The 6,279-nt window shown below is 50.2% G+C and overlaps 1 protein-coding gene across 5 annotated transcripts in view; it reads left to right on the top strand.

The window, feature by feature from the left end:
• Positions 1 to 6,279, top strand: part of MID2 (midline 2) — a 432,473-nt gene that overhangs the window by 140,832 nt on the left and 285,362 nt on the right. The gene's annotated exons all lie outside the window — the stretch shown is intronic.

Genomic DNA, 6,279 nt, shown 5'->3' with positions numbered 1-6,279 from the left:
CATTTGCTTCTACAGACCACTTTTTGCCTTGTTCGCTGAGTTCTTTAAGACACTGCATGATGGTAGTGTATTGCGTTTTTACTGCAAACACACTTTTACATTTACATGGCCAATGCGTGTCACTGGGCTGCACAATCTCTTGACACTTAAGACCTAAAGCTTTCTGCATGTTGCAAAAACTCTGATTGCTTGGCTCCACAAAGACTGAATACAATTTCTCAATTATATTAAGAAAGCCCATAGGACTTCAACTTACTTTACAGCATTCCACGAGGATGAGGTTGAGTTTGTGTGCCATACAATGTACATATATTGCAGTTGGATGGTCTTTTTCATTAAGTGCTGAACCCCAGCTACATGTCCTGTCATCACTGAAGAACCATCATAACATTTGTTAGTCTATAAGGTGCCACTGGACTCTTTGTTGCTTTTTACAGATCCAGACTAACACGGCTACCCTTCTGATACTTGACATCATAAGACTGTGCAACAATCAGCAGATTCTGTAATCCAGTTGTCTCCAAAGCTTTTCTTATTGCAGTATAAATGCCATTTGCATTTTGGGAAGGCGAGCAATTGATGAAGCACACAAACCTTTTTTTAATCCCTAGGTCTTCGTATGAGATACAAACTGAAAGCTGCTCTGTCTTAAATGACCTGGCCTCATCTGAAATTACAGCAAAAAAAACGGTCTCATTCACTGCCATACAATTTCTTTGCAAATTAAATCTGCACAAATCTCTAGCACTTCATTTTGAAAAACAAGGCTTGTGTAGTTAAAATAATTTGCCTGCATTTTCTTGAAAGTGGCATCAGACTTTGAAAAGAAATTACAAAATTAAAGAAAATTCCCTTTCAATTTAGATTCTTTTCCCTCATCATGTCCTCGAAATGATAAACCAAGCTTTGAAAGTAACTTGACAATATCACAAATCTTTGTAAGGTAATCCCAGTTTCTGTCCACACTACTTTTATGATTTGCTGAAATAGGGTTACCATATTTCAACACTGAAAAAAGAGGACACTCCACGGGGGCCCTGGCCCTGCCCCAACTCCGCCCCTTCCCTGGCCCTGCCCCAACTCCACGGGGGCCCTGGCCCTGCCCCAACTCCACGGGGGCCCTGGCCCTGCCCCAACTCCTCCCCTTCCCTGGCCCCGCCCCAACTCCACCCCGCCCCTTCCCCAAAGTCCCTGCCCCAACTCTGCCCCCTCCTCTGAGCACCCTGCATGCCCCCTCCTCCCTCCCGCTATGATCTTGGTTGGGGGTTGCTAAGTGCTTCCCTGCTCCCCACTCGTCCTGCAGCCCCTGCATCCCCACCCCTGCAGCCTCTGCCCTCCCCGCCTGCTCTGCCCCTGCACCCCCCGCCCCTGCAGCCTCTGTGACCCCTGCACCCCACTCGCACTGCAGCCCCTGCACCCCCCGCCCCTGCAGCCTCTGTGACCCCTGCTCCCCACTCACCCTGCAGCCTCTGTGACCCCTGCTCCCCACTTGCCCTGCAGCCTCTGCGCCCCCCGCCTGCTCTGCCCCTGCACCCCCTGCCCCTGCAGCCTCTGTGACCCCTGCTCCCCACTCACCCTGCAGCCTCTGTGACCCCTGCTCCCCACTTGCCCTGCAGCCTCTGCGCCCCCCGTCTGCTCTGCCCCTGCACCCCCTGCCCCTGCAGCCTCTGTGACCCCTGCTCCCCACTCGCCCTGCACCCCCCGCCCCTGCAGCCTCTATGCCCCCGCCTGCCCCTGCTCCCTCGCTCCCCTGGCAGCCTCTGCCTGCTGGGGGCTTCAGACGCTCAGCAGTGCCGGTCCCTGCAGCCCCGGCCGCAGCTTCCTTCCTGCTGCCGAGCACGTTCCCCGGCCTGTCTGTGCCCACCGGAAACAGCTCCCGTGGCGCCGGGTTCCGAGCTGCGCGGAGCAACGGGGCCACAGGAAGGGTCCCCCAGTGCCCGGGGGGTCCTCGCCCGCGAGGGAAGCCCGAGCCCCCCCCTTCCCCGCCTGAGCATTGTAGCTGGGGCGGCTGGGCTGCGCTGCGGACCCGGCGGATCGTGCTGGGCGGACCCTGGCTTATGCCTCCCTATTTCCCCAGACATGTCCGGTTCTTTGGAAATTCCCCCCGGACGGGGATTTGAGCACCAAAAAGCCGGACATGTCCAGGGAAATCCGGAAGTATGGTAACCCTACTGAAAGCTTCACTGCTACTGATCTTGTTTCTTCACTGTGTTTGAAGCATTGCCACTTTTCCATACATTTCACATGAACCTGGGAAATAGCATGTTAAAAAGACAATTTTTCAGAGATTTTTTTTGCAGTTCTGCACATCTCTTTTGATTACCTGAATTATCCATAGTCCTTCTTAGAGTGGAAGCTATGGTATAGAAAGCAGAATACAGCATCTTGTTGAATATTTCATTCAACCCAAGGAAATTTTTTGTAATGGAAAACTGAAAAAGAACAGTTGTGCTTCCCAAACATTCTCCTTTGAAAACCAGGCAGATGTGGTTGATTAGGCCAATTAATTTTTTTTTTTTTTTTTTGCTGAGACCTATAGGAACAGTTAGGTTCTCATGTCATCTTCAGTCAGACCTGTGCTGAGAGAACCCATACTCAGAATCCCTTGCAGTACTTGCGATAAAATGTCTAGAGCCGAGGCAGGAGGTGACAGGGCCCGGGCTGGAGGTGCTGTGAAATCCTGCTGTGACACCGGCGCCGATGCTTCCACAGTAGCTTTTACAAAAAAACTTCTGAAGGTCCATTTTATGTTTCCTGGCTTTTGGATAAGACCATCAAGTTATTTCACTTGATGTTAAACATTAAAAGGTTTGTTGCAATGTTTTAAAGTAGTACTCATGCTGTACGGAAGGAAGTACCAATGATGGTGTCAAATATGTGGCACCACCTACCAGCAACACCGAACTGTATAAAAGCCTAGCCATGCATTTGAGCGCTCTTTGTTGTAATGTATAGATAGCAATATTTGGGAGTATGTTTCTGAAATTGTTGGTAACTCAGCTCTTCATGTGTGTGTCTGTTTGCACCACAGTATCAGCACTCTTACACACTAACATGTCATCTAAGACCTGGTCTACACTGGGGGGGGGGGGGAAGGGGGAGGGGAATCGATGTAAGTTATGCTGAATAATGTAGCTGAAGTCGATGTACTTAGATCTACTCACTGCGGTGACTTCATTGCAGTGAGTTGACTGCTGACACTCCCCCGTCGACTCCGCCTGCACCTCTCACCCCGGTGGAGTACAGGAGTCGACGGGAGAGCACTCGGGGGTCAATTTATCATGTCTAGACTAGACGTGATAAATTGACCCCCACTGGATCGATCGCTGCCTGCCAATCCGGCGGGTAGTATAGACATACCCTAAGTCAATTGGAAATAGCTAGCCGCTAATGAGGCAGTTGCATATTGTTGCATCATCTTCAAATCCCGATCACACAGCTACCAGTTGTGAGGGGCAGACATAGGGGAGACAGTTGGGTTCCAGTTGGCTTCGCCCCGATGTAAGAAATCACAGGTGCATAGAAAATATTAGTAATTTTTTATTAACATACATAGTTAGGGGGGGCAATGCCCCTGCACACACACCCATCTCCACCCGTGGAGCTTGTGACAGGATCAGGCCAGATGGCTACAGGAGAGTGGTGGAAGGTAGATACATTAGCCCCAGATTAAGCAGGTCCCTTTTCCCTAGGTAAAATAACAGGGACTATTCCAGAACAATCAGGAACCTGCTAGAACCAATTAAGGCAAGCAGGCTAATCAGGGCACCTGGTTAAAAAGAAAGAGCTCCCTTCAGTTAGGGAGAGGTACGTAAGGAGCTGGGAGTGAGAGGATGTGCTGCTGGAGGACTGAGGAATATGCAAACACCATCAGGAATCAGGTGTTGCAGTGAGGACAAAGAAGGTGCTGGGGGGAGGTCATGGGGAAGTGGCCCAGGGAGTTGTAGTTGTCACACAGCTGTTACAAGAACAGGAGTACTTATGGCACCTTAGAGACTAACAAATTTATTAGAGCATAAGTTTTCGTGGGCTACTGCCCACTTCTTCGGATCCATATAGAGTGGAACATATATTGAGGAGATATATATACACACATACAGAGAGCATGAACAGGTGGGAGTTGTCTTACCAACTCTGAGAGGCCAATTAAGTAAGAGAAAAAATTTTTTTGAAGTGATAAGCTAGCCCAGTACAGACAGTTTGATAAGAAGTGTGAGAATACTTACAAGGGGAGATAGATTCAATGTTTGTAATGGCTCAGCCATTCCCAGTCCTTATTCAATCCTGAGTTGATTGTATCTAGTTTGCATATCAATTCCAGCTCAGCAGTCTCTCATTGGAGTCTGTTTTTGAAGTTTTTCTGTTGTAAGATAGCCACCTGCAGGTCTGTCATTGAATGGCCAGACAGGTTAAAGTGTTCTCCCACTGGTTTTTGAGTATTATGATTCCTGATGTCAGATTTGTGTCCATTAATTCTTTTGCATAGAATTAATTCTATTCCAGGTGATGGTGCGTCCCTGCACCGTTGATCGGAGATCTTCGGTAGCAGTGCTTGGTCAGGACGCATGCGCTCAACTACTGTCTTGCGTCCTCGTTAGAGTTTGCCTGAGTGCGGGCATCCCGCGCCCCCTTCAGTTCCTTCTCAACCGTCCTCAGCTGAGGACGGGACTCGGGGCAGTGCTGAACCTCTTCCCTGGTCACTGAAGGAAATAAGTTCAAAGACATAGAAATACCTAAGTTAGAAACATCCCAGCTATTTCCCTTCCTTTAGAATAGTTACCTAGTTTAAAAAAGAAAAAAACAAAACTTTTTTTTCCCCTCAAGTTTCTCCTGTTGAGTCACTCTCCCCTGGCATTCCTAGTGCAATAATGCCAGGGTCTTCAGGATTTATGAAATGTGTCTCCTGTCAGAAGTCTATGCCACGGTCCGCCGGACACTCATGCTGTGTGAAGTGCCTCGGCGAGACACGTCCCTGCCAAGTGTGTCCATTGTACCAGCCTGAAAACTAGGGCTCGTCGTGACAGGAACCTGCGGCTGAAAATGCTCCTGATGGAGAAATCCCTACAGTCTGCCTATGGAGACAAGCAATGTCAAACTCTCTCCCTCACGCTCCGCAGCCAAGTCGGAACCGATGGGAGCACAGCTTCACCCTCTCAAGCGAAGAGGCAGGAAGCCCAACTGTCTCCGTGCAGAGCCTTTCAAAGGGATAAAAGGGTCTCCTGCGAGATCCTTACCCTCAGTGCTGTCAGCACCGAAGGAAGGCACCTCCGACCATCCTAGGACCTCAGCCACGGCTCCCGCGGCGTGCAGAGGCAGGGACCCAGCTTCACATAGCGGGGAGATCTCCTGGGCACTGGTCCCCTTGGCACCGAAAATAGACCCGGTGCCAACAGCACATTCTACCCAGGTGCTGACAAGAATGTTGGCACTGAGCCTGCCTATCACTCCAGCAGCAGGAGTGGACCTCCCGCAGGGCACCTACAAATGGCCCACGGCACCAGCGAAAGCAAAGCATAAGTCAATATGTGCTTCTGATCACATATCATGCTCAGCAGGATCACAGCCCAGGAGCAGAGCAATTCTTAAATCAGGACGACATCTCAGTGGCACCTGAGCCTGACTCTCCGTTTCTTGACACACAGTGCTCACTGTTGACCAGCCGCTCTCCACACCAGACCTGGCTACCTTCACTGACAGTGAACTCGATATGCAACAGCAGGCCGAGTTCTCCCCACCTGCCTCTCTTCCTCCAGCGGAACCATTTTTACCTCAGGACACGGCTCACAAGCACCAGCCTCAGTTTCCCTACTTTGCTCCCCCGTGGGCGGAACCTCACTTCTCTTATCCCATGCCTTGGCCTCAGTGCTACGCTTAGCCGGCTCCTGCTGCCACTCGCCCTCGTGATTCTTCCACTAGACCACAAGCTTGTTCTGTGCCTCTATCACTAGCCCCGTCTACGTCTAGAGCGCCTGAACCCCCCCAGAAGAGGTAGGCTATGAACCATACCCTGATTCCCCGACTCCTAACTCTCCATCTGCTCCAGATGGAGCCCTCATGCCTCTGCCTCCACAGAATGTGGACGACTTTAAGCAATTCCAGGAACTTTTCAAGAGGGTATCTCTAAGCAACGACTTTCCAAGTGGATCATCTGGAAGGATTCAAATGAGGAGAACAAATGAAAACAATGTGCATTTTTTCCCCTCCTCCTAGGAAGTGACAGCTACATTACTGTGGAGCTCAGTCTCGGCACCTGGAGAGTCATTAATGAAATGGTAAAGT

This window comes from Malaclemys terrapin, chromosome 9 (genome assembly GCF_027887155.1).
Source record: "Malaclemys terrapin pileata isolate rMalTer1 chromosome 9, rMalTer1.hap1, whole genome shotgun sequence".
Classification (NCBI taxonomy): domain Eukaryota; kingdom Metazoa; phylum Chordata; order Testudines; family Emydidae; genus Malaclemys; species Malaclemys terrapin.
Note: the sequence above shows the minus strand (reverse complement) of the source record. Positions and strands in the feature narration are given on the sequence as shown.